Source organism: Schistocerca serialis, chromosome 2 (assembly GCF_023864345.2).
Source record: "Schistocerca serialis cubense isolate TAMUIC-IGC-003099 chromosome 2, iqSchSeri2.2, whole genome shotgun sequence".
Lineage (NCBI taxonomy): Eukaryota > Metazoa > Arthropoda > Insecta > Orthoptera > Acrididae > Schistocerca > Schistocerca serialis.
This window is the reverse complement of record NC_064639.1, coordinates 1,103,421,205-1,103,436,078: the sequence shown is the minus strand read 5'-3', so window position 1 is coordinate 1,103,436,078 and position 14,874 is coordinate 1,103,421,205.

Genomic DNA, 14,874 nt, shown 5'->3' with positions numbered 1-14,874 from the left:
AAATTTAAAAAATTAAAATTTAGAGAGTAAAAAATTGGATCAAATGGTTTAATAAACCCTTTTTTCTGTAACTTTTTTAAGTGTGAAAACATAATCATTACAGGATCTTGCATTTCTCAAACCATGTTGTCCTTTGGGTCCTGCTGCTTTCTGGGTTTTATTATTTTATTTTTTTAATTCAGGGCTTCGTTTAGTTCTTGGAGCGTTATGAGAGCGCCATGATATGGTTTATCCATTTCGAGGGTGTCCTTCTCTAATACTTGGTTTTCATTACACCAGAACTGTTTATAATGTCCAGTCCATTTATATTATGATTATGTTTAGGTTTGTTATCTCTTTCTAGTTTTATTCAAATATTTTATTATCTTGTAAGCCGTAGATGGCGTCGGTGTTCAATTCTGCTTAAAAATTATTCCACGACTCTTCGATTGTTTTCTTGACAACGGCTTTTACTTTATTTCCTTCCTCTTTATATTGTTGTTTCACTGATTCTGTTTCCATTTGTAAATTTATCTGATGTGCACCTTTTTTTCTACTACTACTTCTTCTATATCTACATTCCATATTACATTCCCTTATTATATTCCCTTATTACTTCTTTTCTAATTCTTTCTTCCTAAGGACTCAATGGAGACTCTTCAGTACATAATTGTTTTGTCATTCGGTTTCTAAACTATCACTTGTGTCAGTCTGGTTTAGGCAAAGCTTCAGTCTGCTTTGGTATGGAAGCTTTATGCTCTCATCCTGTAACAGGCAGACCTTAAAACCTTCTTCTTTTCTTATCTCAGCTCTTTTTGTCTTCCTTTATCTAGCGAACATAGTTACTTTTGCCACTACTAGGTAGTGTTCCGAGTAAATTTCGCTACCCCAGAAATGAGGAACATCTTGAACTTGCTTGCATATTTTACTATTGTGCATCACATAATCTGCATCTGGACGTCTATCCATTCCCAAACAACTGACGGGTTGGTGCATAAGATTGTACAGTTTCTCTGCAAGTTTAACAAACAAAACAGATATCAGTGACTTTAGTCACCAGCAATATATTCTCCATGACTATTTACCACAGTCTGTCAACGATGGGATAGCTTTTTGATTCTGTGATTATACAAATCACGTGGTTCTGATTCGAAGAACTCGTCGAGTCTTGTTCGGAGCGCGTTTTCATCCAGAAAGAAAGTTCCTAGAAGGTTGTTCGATAGAGAGGAGAAAAGGTGAAAATCTAGGGGCCAAGTTCAGGTGAATAAGGTGGGTGCGGAGTGACCTGAAAACCCAACTCCTATATAGTCTCTATCACAATGCGGGCTGGGTTTATCGTGGTGTAGCATCCCTTCAGGCAATAATCCTGGTCGTTGTTCTCGGATAGCATCTGTAAGACGTATCAGTTGTTGCCAATAAATGTCAACAGTGATGTATACACCTCGTGGAAGCAATTCTTAGTACACCATATCGTCGCTCTTCCATGAGATGCCTAACATTATCTTTTCATGACGCGCGCCGATCTTTGTTAGGGGAGTTGCTGCCTTGTTGGGCTCAGATATTCCCTTCTTTTCCTTACGTTAGCATAAAGACATCTTTTCTCGTCACCAGCAACGATACAGAATAGGAATGTTCTGTAGTGCGGTTCTAGGCGCTACAGTCTCGAACCGCGTGACCGCTACGGTCGCAGGTTCTAATCCTGCCTCGGGCATGGACGTGTGTGATGTCTTTAGGTTAGTTAGGTTTAAGTATTTCTGAGTCTAAGGGACTGATGATCTCAGATGTCCCATAGTGCTTAGAGCCATTTGCACCAGTTGAACCCATAACATACACTCCTGGAAATTGAAATAAGAACACCGTGAATTCATTGTCCCAGGAAGGGGAAACTTTATTGACACATTCCTGGGGTCAGATACATCACATGATCACACTGACAGAAACACAGGCACATAGACACAGGCAACAGAGCATGCACAATGTCGGCACTAGTACAGTGTATATCCACCTTTCGCAGCAATGCAGGCTGCTATTCTCCCATGAAGACGATCGTAGAGATGCTGGATGTAGTCCTGTGGAACGGCTTGCCATGCCATTTCCACCTGGCGCCTCAGTTGGACCAGCGTTCGTGCTGGACGTGCAGACCGCGTGAGACGACGCTTCATCCAGTCCCAAACATGCTCAATGGGGGACAGATCCGGAGATCTTGCTGGCCAGGGTAGTTGACTTACACCTTCTAGAGCACGTTGGGTGGCACGGGATACATGCGGACGTGCATTGTCCTGTTGGAACAGCAAGTTCCCTTGCCGGTCTAGGAATGGTAGAACGATGGGTTCGATGACGGTTTGGATGTACCGTGCACTATTCAGTGTCCCCTCGACGATCACCAGTGGTGTACGGCCAGTGTAGGAGATCGCTCCCCACACCATGATGCCGGGTGTTGGCCCTGTGTGCCTCGGTCGTATGCAGTCCTGATTGTGGCGCTCACCTGCACTGCGCCAAACACGTATACGACCATTATTGGCACCAAGGCAGAAGCGACTCTCATCGCTGAAGACGACACGTCTCCATTCGTCCCTCCATTCACGCCTGTCGCGACACCACTGGAGGCGGGCTGCACGATGTTGGGGCGTGAGCGGAAGACGGCCTAACGGTGTGCGGGACCGTAGTCCAGCTTCATGGAGACGGTTGCGAATGGTCCTCGCCGATACCCCAGGAGCAACAGTGTCCCTAATTTGCTGGGAAGTGGCGGTGCGGTCCCCTACGGCACTGCGTAGGATCCTACGGTCTTGGCGTGCATCCGTGCGTCGCTGCGGTCCGGTCCCAGGTCGACGGGCACGTGCACCTTCCGCCGACCACTGGCGACAGCATCGATGTACTGTGGAGACCTCACGCCCCACGTGTTGAGCAATTCGGCGGTACGTCCACCCGGCCTCCCGCATGCCCACTATACGCCCTCGCTCAAAGTCCGTCAACTGCACATACGGTTCACGTCCACGCTGTCGCGGCATGCTACCAGTGTTAAAGACTGCGATGGAGCTCCGTATGCCACGGAAAACTGGCTGACACTGACGGCGACGGTGCACAAATGCTGCGCAGCTAGCGCCATTCGACGGCCAACACCGCGGTTCCTGGTGTGTCCGCTGTGCCGTGCGTGTGATCATTGCTTGTACAGCCCTCTCGCAGTGTCCGGAGCAAGTATGGTGGGTCTGACACACCAGTGTCAATGTGTTCTTTTTTCCATTTCCAGGAGTGTATAAATGTCGGAGGATGGTGGAATGATCACAGCTCTTCACATCTGTTAGTTCTCGACTACAACGACCTGCATCATTGTGGATTAATGTGTTTAAATGATCTTCATCAAACCCCGAAAATCGTCCTGAACGTGCACAGCCACTAACGTCAGAACGCTCCTTCTTAAAACGAGAAAACCATTTTCGTGCCGTGTTCTGTCCGCTGGTATTACCCCCATCCACAGCACAATTTTTTCTGGCTGCCTCCAGCGCTGTCACCCCTCAGCTAAACTCAAACGGGAGAAGGTGTCCGATATGTTCCGATTTCTCTACTTGGCACTCCATTTCCGGGCGTTCACAGCTCTTCTCACTATCTTCAAATGAAAAAATGATAACACGTAAACTCAAATAGCAAAAGTGAACTAAAATAAAAAATGACAGTCGATAAATAAACCCAAGGCAACCAGAATACCAACGACCAAAACAAAAACGCTACAAGCTTTTGCACCAACCAAATAACAGGCAAACATTACCGTATATGGACCATCATAACAACATCCCAAAACTTTCTACCGCTACCTGGGAAAGTTCCTCTTGTCCCAAAATTGCCACTGGGAATCCACGCAGTATACAAAAATAACGACACCGTAGGATATTAGGTGGAAGACATAGGTTACACCAAAGTTGAACTACATAATGACCCTGCCCTACAAAAAGCAAATCAGCTATAAACCTGACATGACGAACCACGAGAGAATGGCGGTAACATTCTAGACCACCATTTAGCGAATGCTGGTATAGATCGCCTGTGTGACACGCGTGACTGTGGAAAGAGGACTGAGCAGTAAAGCTGCGGGCTATATTCGCGGTAAGCACCGTGAAAGGAGTGCATAAGACGGGATAAAGACGAACTACAGTACAAGTGCGCACGAACGCCGAAAAAGAATACGGACGTAATATAGGTCCTCCTTCATCTTTCATCAAGGTCTAGGCATAGGCCTGTTCCGTCTTCTAAATATCCAGTCACCTTTTCCTTCGTCTTCCTAAGGATTTTGTACCTAAAGGTCTGAAATTTAAGACTTGTTTTGATGGTCTTGATCCACGCATTCTTTGTAGATGTTGTAGATAACCCCTAAGAAAAATTAAACAGCTGATGTCTTGTCACTCGGTGATTGGTTTACCAAAAGCTACAGGAAGTAAACCATGATCTAAAATTACAGGCAAATCATGAAGCCAAAAACGTGAGAAGCCAAACTTAAAAGAGGGCTATATAAAGACATGAAACAATGGAAAATTAACTACAGAAACAAAGAAAAGCTCAGAGGAACTGAAGATTTAACTGGATGCCTAATGATTTGCAGCAGAGTAGGAAGTGACAAAAAAGCAAGCAGTGGAGAATTTATATTAACAGATAATAAATGGAAATCTAAAAGCGAAGATTCTACTTGTATAAATGAGAGAAACAAACGCCGAGATTCAGAATAGGCATTTAATAGTGATTGCGGTATACTTTCCTGAATATGGAGAAAAATAAGAGACAGAAGCTTTTTATGAAATGCAACAAAGAAAAGCATATAAATATAACAAAACAGACCATTTATTGATCTGCGGAGATTTAAATGCCAGAACAGGAAATAATCCAGTGCCTCTAACAGTGGGAACTTTTGGTGAAGAACACAGGAAAGATAGTGGACATTCTCTTACACATTTTGCCTCAAGTAGTGAGGTGAAAAATACCAATTCTCCTTTTAGGAAGAGAGATATACTCATATACGCTTGGAGTGCGAGGGGACCGACATCAGTAATAGGTTGTGTGATGCCGAACAGTAAAATATGCAAGCAAGTTCAACATGTTCCTCTTTTCTGGGGTAGCGAAATTTACTCGGAACACTATCTAGTAGTGGCAAAAGTAACTATGTTCGCTAGATGGAAGAAGACAAAAAGAGTTGAGATAAGGGAAGAAGAAAGTTTTAACGTCTGCCTATTACAGGATGAGAGCATAAAGCTTCTATACCAAAGCAGATTGAATCTTTGCCTAAACCAGACTGACAAAGTGGTAGTTTAGAAACCTAATGACAAAACAACTATGTATTGAAGAGGCTGCATAGAGTCCTTAAGGAAAAAGAATAATAAAAGACATAATAAGGGACTTAGAGTATGGAATTTAGATATAGCACAAGTAGTAGTGGAAAAAAGGTGCACATCAGATATATTTACAAACGAAAACAGACTCAGCGAAACAGTAATATAAAGAGAAAGGAAATAAAGTAAAAGCCATTGTCAGGAAAACAAATGAAGAATCCCGGAATAATTTTTGAGCAGAATCGAACACCACAGCCATCTTTAGCTTACAAGATAGTAAAATGTTTGAATAAAACTGAAAAAGAGACAACAAACCTAAACATAATCATAATATAAATGGATTGGACATTATAAACAGCTCTGGTGTAATGAAAACCAAGTATGAGAGGAGGACACCCTTGAAATGGATGAACCATATGATGGCGATCTCATAACGCTCCAAGAACTAAACGAAGCCCTGAATTAAACAAAAAACCGGAAATCAGCAGGACCCAAAGGACAAAATGGTTTCAGAAATGCAAGATCCTGCAATGCTAATGATCTCATACTTAAAAAATTTATAGAAAAACAAGACAGTTCAACAGGGAAACACACATCACATTTACAGACTTAGGGAAAGCCTTCTAACATAATACACAAGAACATATTACACAAGAATGGATAGCCTCAGCAAACATTTAAGATGATAGAAGCCTACATAGAGATACAAAAATAACTATGCCATGTCAGAAGACATACTGACAAACCAAGGAGTTCGACAAGGGTGTAGTTTATCAACCACACATTTTAATATACACATTGACAATGCGATTGAAAACACACATCACATTTACAGACTTAGGGAAAGTCTTCTAACATAATACACAAGAACATATTACACAAGAATGGATAGCCTCAGCAAACAATTAAGATGATAGAAGCCTACATAGAGATACAAAAATAAAAATAACTATGCCATGTCAGAAGACATACTGACAAACCAAGGGGTTCGACAAGGGTGTAGCTTATCAACCACACTTTTTAATATACACATTGACAATGCGATTGTAATACGGAAACAACAAATTCATCCGGGCTTGGGATTGTCACACGACATATTTTTTAATACGATAAAAATTTTAATACGATAATAATTTATTTTGCAGACAACCTTGGAACTGTAGAGGATGATGGGACTTCGCTACAAAGATCCATCTAGAGACTGGACCAAATTTCGAAAGAATTTAATATGAAAATTTGAGTCCAAAAGCTCAAGTGATAGCTTCCAACGGGACAAAACCACTGAGGACTAAGATCATAATAGGAAATGAAACTATTGAATAATTATTTTGGAATTACTATATATTAGAAGCTACCATAATGAACTCGACACTGACAACAAATTACAGAAGTATGAAATGATATGTGGAACAGTCAATAGAACATGGAGAAATAAAGTGAGCAACACAAAGACCAAGTTTTATAAGCTAAGGGCCACCCCTACACTGCTACCTGGAAATGAAACTTGGACAATTACTAAAAAGCAGAAAGTAGAATCCAAGCAACAGAAACGAAATTTCTAAGAGGAGTTAAGGGCTGTGCAATATTTGATAGACTATGAAACGAAGACATAAAAGCAGAGTTTGGGATATATCCTGTAAATGAGAAGATCAAGTCTAATCGACAAAGCTGACTAGAACACCAGTGAAATAAAGGTAATAACGAAAGTAATGGCAGTCCTGTATGAGATATGTTCGCCTTAACAAGTATCTCTCGCATAGATATTGCCAGTATTCTAGAAGCCACAAAAATCATTTATTTACAGAATTCACTAGTATTACCTGTAGATATAATGCATGTTAACTGAGTAGATTTGAGTTGATGAATGGTCACTGTAGCTGAGTAAACAACGTGCAGGCTTTTTAATGTAAAGTGTCATGACCGAATCCCTGCTTTTTTCCGCCATAAGAGACACATTTTTCCGGTTCGACAATTTTTGTCTGTGTACCTTCTCCCTGTATTATACGAAAAAGATTTCGATTATGTGCAGATAATTTCCGACTCAAGATGCAGTAGGATTTTCGCTATTAGTCAATCACAGTCATTTCTGTTGGAGAATGACCAACCGTAAGTCGAAAACCTAAGTTTCCTCCTACCTCAGTTTAACATAATACTTAAGAACTACTCACAAAGTTATATTGATACTAAGCGGTAACACGCTGACAGTCGGTCAAGATGTGTTAGGTCCTTAAGAGCACCATTCGTTCTGTAATAACCAATGACAGTACACGAAGAAGGAAAAATAACTGCACTACATCGGTTTCAGTCGAGTCACATCGTTCAAGCGCCATACCTCATCGCCAAGAGGGTATTTGCGGCCGCGTCAATTGCTCTTTTGGAAGGGGAAGGGCGGGGTGGCAGAGGGCAGGGAAAGGTATTGCGTTGCTTGAGCGCTCTGCTCGACTGTGGATAAAACGCTGTTGAGATACTGAAGAATCCAGCAGGCATGTGGGACCAGGACTTTGGCGAGTAAAAACACCGTTCCATGATAATGAACAGAATGAGGTTCCTCTTCTCAACTGGTCACCTCGTGCACTGTATCTAAACCCTACCGGAAACGTGTGGGCAGAGGCCAAACTGACCATGCGAGAAAACTGGCCAGACCATGCGGTGCGAACACTTGATTATCTTTGGAACGTCACCCGAGATGCCTGGGAGGAGGCGGAAGGATATATGAGTGCTGTTACTCATATATTCACTTCCCCACAGATTGCAGACAGTCACTGAACTTTGAGGTCGTTCAAAGGAATATTAAAATACAGCGATGCCACATGCTCCGTTCTTTTGAGGGCAGAAAATATCGTAATAAGAATGGTGTAATCACAAGACATTTGGCCTGTAATTTAAAAAAGTTTCATGATGATCTCTCCATTGGAAAAACATTCCCGAATCATCCCACATTCGGATCTCTGAGAGGGGACTCTCAACGCGAAGGTGACCATTAGAGAGTGACTGAATAAACAACTATACGTTAAATTCTACTAGCAGGTGCAAAGTCAAAAATTTGAACATTGTAGTGAAGCTATAAAATCTCAACATTGAAATACTGAGGCTCAGTCTACTTATAGTGAAGGTCAATGAATTGAAGGGGAAAGAAGATAAGGATTTCTGGTCAGACGAGTACAGAATAATAAAAACAACAGCAGAAAATGATTTAAAGTGACTGGGATTCGTTATAGGACGAAGAGTGAGTTACTGCAAACAGCTCAGTGATAGGATTGTTTTCATTGACAGCAATCCTTAGCCGAAAAAATTAGTTCAGTTATGCATTCAGACGTCGTAAGTGTAAGATGATGAGATTGAGAAATTTTATGAGGATATCGAAAGGGTAGTTCAGTATGTAAAGGGACATGAAAATCTAATAGTCAATGGCGAATGGATACTGGTTGTAGAGGAGGAAGAAGAACAAGAAGAAAGGGTTACGGGAGAATATGGGCTTTCTAGTAGGTATGAGATAGGAGAAATAGGAAGAAAACTGAGTTCTGAAATAAATTACAGCTATAAATATCAAATACTCTGATCAAAAATCATAAGACGAGGAGGTATACTTGAAAAATGGCGGAAGATACAGGAAAATTCTAGCTGGATCACATCATCGCCAGACAGAGATTCCGAAATCAGATATTGGATTGTAAGGCGTACCCAGGACCACGTATAGACTCCTTAACAATTGAGTCATAACGAAGAGTGGGCTGCCGTCTAAGACACTAGTCAGGATGAATCAATACACAAAGAAGTGGGACCTGAAGTACCAAGGAATGAAGAGATAGGGTTGAAATTCACTAGCGCTTTAGATACTGCGATAACGAGTACTTCAGCAAGCAATCAAGTTGAAGATGAATGGACATTTCAAGAGCAAACACAGTTGTTGGAAAGAAAAACATAGTTACAAGGAAGATAACTGTGTAGAAACAATAAGAATAAGTGCTTCAGTTATGTAATAAAATGAAAAACGTGTAATCCTTTCGATGCCATTTATCATACAGCAGCCAGTATCGGTGACTCAATACACCATGACTTTCACTGAACCTTTGGGAGTGAACACCAATCGTACAAACGATACCATAACTGGCCAACATCTATGAACTCGATTCCGCAGATTTTAACAGCGATGCTGTATTTGCAACCATCATCTACTAGCCGATTGACTGCCTTCTACGGAAGCCAGTTCAAAAATGTTAGCCAGTAATGGGATCGTGTGTACGATTGGAGTGTCCCACCTCAGCTTTAGTTAATGGCTGAAGACGGTGTATTGAGTCACCGAAATTTATTGATACATAATAAATAACACTGAAAGGACGACTACAGGTGTTTCATTTTGTTACATATATGAACGGCTGACGTCCCACAAATCTTCAGACGGAAAGAAGGACATAAAAAATGTACTTGGTTCATCGATGAAATTCGGGATATAGAAATACATGTCATTTAGGAATGGAATAATTAGGAAATACAGGGAAGCTAAGGCGAAATGACTAAATGAAAAAAGTGGAGAATCTGAAAAATAAAAGATAATCAGAAGGACTGACTCAGCATACAGAAAACCTACAACTAGTTTAATTGAAGTTAAAAGCAAGGGCGATATCATTAAGAGTGCAACAGTGGGAATTCCACTGTTAAATGCGGAAGGGAGCACGGATAGGTGTGAAGAGTCCATTGAAGGGGTAGGGCTTGTCCGACGTCGTGACAGAAGAAGCAGGACTTGACAAGGGAGAGAGAGGGAATCCAGTATTAGAGTTAGAATTTAATACAAGTTTCGATGACTTAAGATCAAATAAGACAGGAAGGAGTCTTTGGGGGAAGTAGTGGGGAATTTGGCAACAAAATGACCATTCACTTTGGTGTGTATAGTGTATGAAAATTCCGAAGAATTATCACACAATCGTTTGACAGTCATTCTTTCAAGTTTCTGACAACATTTATACAGGGTGTTACAAAAAGGTACGGCCAAACTCCCAGGAAACATTCCTCATACACAAATAAAGAAAAGATGTTATGTGGACATGTGTCCGGAAACGCTTAATTTCCATGTTAGAGCTCATTTTAGTTTCGTCAGTGTGTACTGTACTTCCTCGATTCAGCGCCAGCTGGCCCAATTGAAGGAAGGTAATGTTGACTTCGGTGCTTGTGTTGACATGCGACTCATTGCTCTACAGTACTAGCATCAAGCACATCAGTACGTAGCATCAACAGGTTAGTGTTCATCACGAACGTGGTTTTGCAGTCAGTGCAATGTTTACAAATGCGGAGTTGGCAGATGCCCATTTGATGTATGGATTACCACGGGGCAATAGCCGTGGCGCGGTACGTTTGTATCGAGACAGATTTCCAGAACGAAGGTGTCCCGACAGGAAGACGTTCGAAGCAATTGATCAGCGTCTTAGGGAGCACGGAACATTCCAGCCTATGACTCGCGACTGGGGAAGACCTAGAACGACGAGGACACCTGCAATGGACGAGGCAATTCTTCGTGCAGTTGACGATGACCCTAATGTCAGCGTCAGAGAAGTTGCTGCTGTACAAGGTAACGTTGACCACGTCAGTGCTACGGGAGAACCAGTTGTTGCCGTACCATGTACAGCATGTGCAGGCACTATCAGCAGCTGATTGGCCTCCACGGGTACACTTATGCGAATGGTTCATCCAACAATGTGTCAATCCTCATTTCAGTGCAAATGTTCTCTTTACGGATGAGGCTTCATTCCAACGTGATCAAATTGTAAATTCTCACAATCAACATGTGTGGACTGACGAGAATCCGCACGCAATTGTGCAATCACGTCATCAACACAGTGTTTGAAGTCACGCTGGTACGTTCTGTTGCTGTGTGTTTCCATTCCATGATTAATGTGATTTGAAGAGAAGTAATAAAATGAGCTCTAATATGGAAAGCAAGCGTTTCTAGACACATGTCCACAAAACATATTATCTTTCTTTGTGTGTGAGGAATGTTTCCTGAAAGTTTGGCCGTACCTTTTTGTAACACCCTGTATACAGAGGAATGGAAAAGAGAATGGGGATCGGTCACATGATGATCAGTCTGGGTTAGGAAAGATAAACGCACTGTAGAGGCAATTCTGATATTGCGATTTATAATGGAAGCAAGACACGTTTATAGGATATATCGACATGGAAAAAGCGTTCGACAATGTAAACTGGTATAAGACACTCGAAATTCTAAGAAAAAGATTGGCAATGTACAAAATGTTCTAGCATCAAGAGGGAACTATAAGATTGGAACACCAAGAACGAAGTGATTGAATTGAAAAGAGATGTAGTCTTTCACTCCTATCGTTCACTCTACAGGATGAAGAAAAAATGTCGGCATCCGATTCCCCAACCAAATTCCATACGAAAATGAATCTAGCACAACATAGTCCTGCAAGCAGGTTTAATAGAAACGCGATTATAAAAAAATGAGGCTCTCTCAGTGTCGTAACTGCGTGCAGCATGACCAAAAACAGATAACATGGACTCTGCTTCCATTTCGGGCGTCAGGTGTGTGGGTCCCCGCTGTTCCCACCTCTATTGTAGCGCTGCGAGAGCTTCCTTGTTTCCCTTGTGAGAGTCCTTGTTTGTGTCGCATCGGTGTTTGTCTCTCAGCGTCCTGTGTTTGTACAAACAGTCCTGCTGGCAGAACATCCGCAACTGAGCATTATAGCAGAAGTTGAAAATACCGCTTCAGTTGTAAATTACTTTATTTTCACACGACCGGTTTCGGACTGTTATAAGCCCATCCTCAGGTGTCGTACTCGCAATACCAAAAGACAAGAGATAATTTTCACACGCCGCAACACACATAACAAAAACAATTTTCTCCAAAAAGTTTTAAAAACTTTTAAAGAAACATTTCGAAACCGCCGGTCGGGCTAGGTGCTATGAAACCTATGTCAATGCGCAAGTGTCACCAGACAGTACTACGGACGGCTGCCTGGGTAGGGAACATATACAAATGACATCATGACACTTAACGCTGTGCTGTGGTCCCCGAGAGCCACGTGTACTAGCCTCGGTGTGCTGCCTATGAGCGCAGAACAGGGAGTAGCGGATGCGAACGAGGAGGCAAATTGGTAAACCAGAGTGGCAAAAGTGCTGCCATCTATTGACGGAGAGGAGAACACGGGGCCAATAGCCCGGCCGTTCACAATTTGGATTTAGGGGTTTACATTTAAAATGAAGAAAAAACAGAAAAATTACATAAAAATACACGATAGAAGTTAAAAGTGCATTATGCATAACAAAGGAGCGTATTGAACAGGTCGGTCCAGGACTGTGGTAAAACTGAGTGGAAGGTGTGAAAAAAATTATTATATAGACCGTAAAGCGCGATGAAACTTTTCTTTTACATGAGTGGCAAACAAGTTTTAAATTTAGTGGGGATATGTGAGTGGCAACGTGGAACAACGGGCAGCAGTCATCAATTAAAAGAACATACACATGTGCCACTCCTATTTACAAGCTCTCGTTACTGATCCACAAGGAAAGTAGCAAAACCTTACAGTCTATAATGTCAGAACGTAGTATGCCAATCAACAGTTAACAGCAATAGCATTAAAAGAACACGATTAAAGTGGGGTCAGTTTAAAACTGCTAACCAACCGTCGACAACTAATAGAGGCTTACATTCGATAAGACCTGGTACGCACTTTACATCATGAAAGACAGGTAAATTTTTAATTAGTTGTTTGTGATTCAATTTTGGTGCAACGTTGTCCTCCACCGTGATGTCGTCCACCGCTACCATGAACATTCTAAGTAGGGGCACAGCTAGTTTTAGTTCTGAAACGTCCGTGCGGCATGTGCAGCTAGGTTCGTTAGAAATCGTCATTGGCTTCTAGACCCGATTAAGATAACTTCAGAAGAAGATCACACGGTTTACTTCGATTCTGACGTGCGGTTAAAGGCGCTGCAGTCTGGAACCGCAAGACCGCTACGGTCGCAGGTTCGAATCCTGCCTCGGGCATGGATGTTTGTGATGTCCTTAGGTTAGTTAGGTTTAACTAGTTCTAAGTTCTAGGGGACTAATGACCTCAGCAGTTGAGTCCCATAGTGCTCAGAGCCATTTGAACCATTTCGATTCTGAATGACATGAGTTTTATGTCAAGTTTCTAAACTCGCTTTAGATTGACAGGTCCTTTTGTGGTACAGACAAGTCCCTTTCACCCAGCGTAATGGTTCTAATTGCATGGTTATGGTACTGTATAGTTCTGGCGAATGTAGAGGTGGAATCTACAAATGTCATGGTATTTAACATTCTGCTTGGAGTTGACGACAGTTTCCTCAATACCATCATGGACGTACGGAATACACGGTGGAACACTGCTGTGCTCGACACGGTTTACAAGTCTGTAGTGGTGTCTGATATTTGGGCATGGTGGTAAAACGGGAAATCCCCTCTCCTTTGTAGACATGTAGATACTGGGAACATATAATTTACACAGGAGAAGAAGAGACGTGTTTTATATATAGTGAGAGTGGTCAGTTTCACACAAACTGGACCCATCGTGTCACGGTCTTAAAATCCACTTATGAACAACGTAAAAGGCTAACTTTAGCGGACCTCGTTTCCCATGTGCCTAAATTCCTGTGGGACAAAGCGAGCCACTGTTTGATGGCCCTTGTGAATTTCCGCCGTTAACCTTGCGTAGGAACTTCGCCACTATAGCTTCTGTTGGCAGCCACCTGCACTTCGAAACGCAAGGTCGTCAGGAGTCAGAAGATTCCTCTTCCCTTCCTCGTTCTACTGAAGAGGTTGGGTTGGAGAAAGCCTTTCTCCTCCCCGAGTTCAGGCTTGATGATAATAAGTCAGCTGATGCTCAAGATCTGAAAGCTTCCAGCAACCCCTCCGATGCTTCTCGCCGGCCAGGGTGGCCAAGCGGTTCTAGGCGCTACAGTCTGGAACCGCGCGACCGCTACGGTCGCAGGTTCGAATCCTGCCTCGGGCATGGATGTGTGTGATGTCCTTAGGTTAGTTAGGTTTAAGTAGTTCTAAGTTCTAGGAGACTGATGACCATAGATGTTAAGTCCCATAGTGCTTGGAGCCATTTGAACCATTTTTTTCTGTAATGTATTACCATCCTTCTTCTGCGCTCCTGGATGGATAAAGCATGGCACAGGCTGCAGCTGATCACAACTAGACCGGCACAAGCGTGCCAGTGGAACACGTGGTGACGTAAAGGACATACCGACTGTTTCCATTTCCATTAATCCTCAAAATCCACACCATCCACCTGTGGAAGAGTGGGGTGTGTTCTTTGCACCTTATACGGAATTACCTCAGGATAGCAATGTCATCAGCAAATCGTATCAGTGACATCCTTTCAGCTAAATTTTATTTCCACTTCTGAACCGTTCCTTTATTTCCATCATTGCTTCTTCGATGTATAGATTGAACAGTAGGGGGGAAAGACTACATTACTGTCTTACACTCTTTTCAATCGGCTATTTCGAGCATATACATAAATGATCGAGCAATTCATACAATGTAACAGGTGGTTACATACATGTTTTAAAACTATTAGAATATAAAACTGAATGAAAAGTC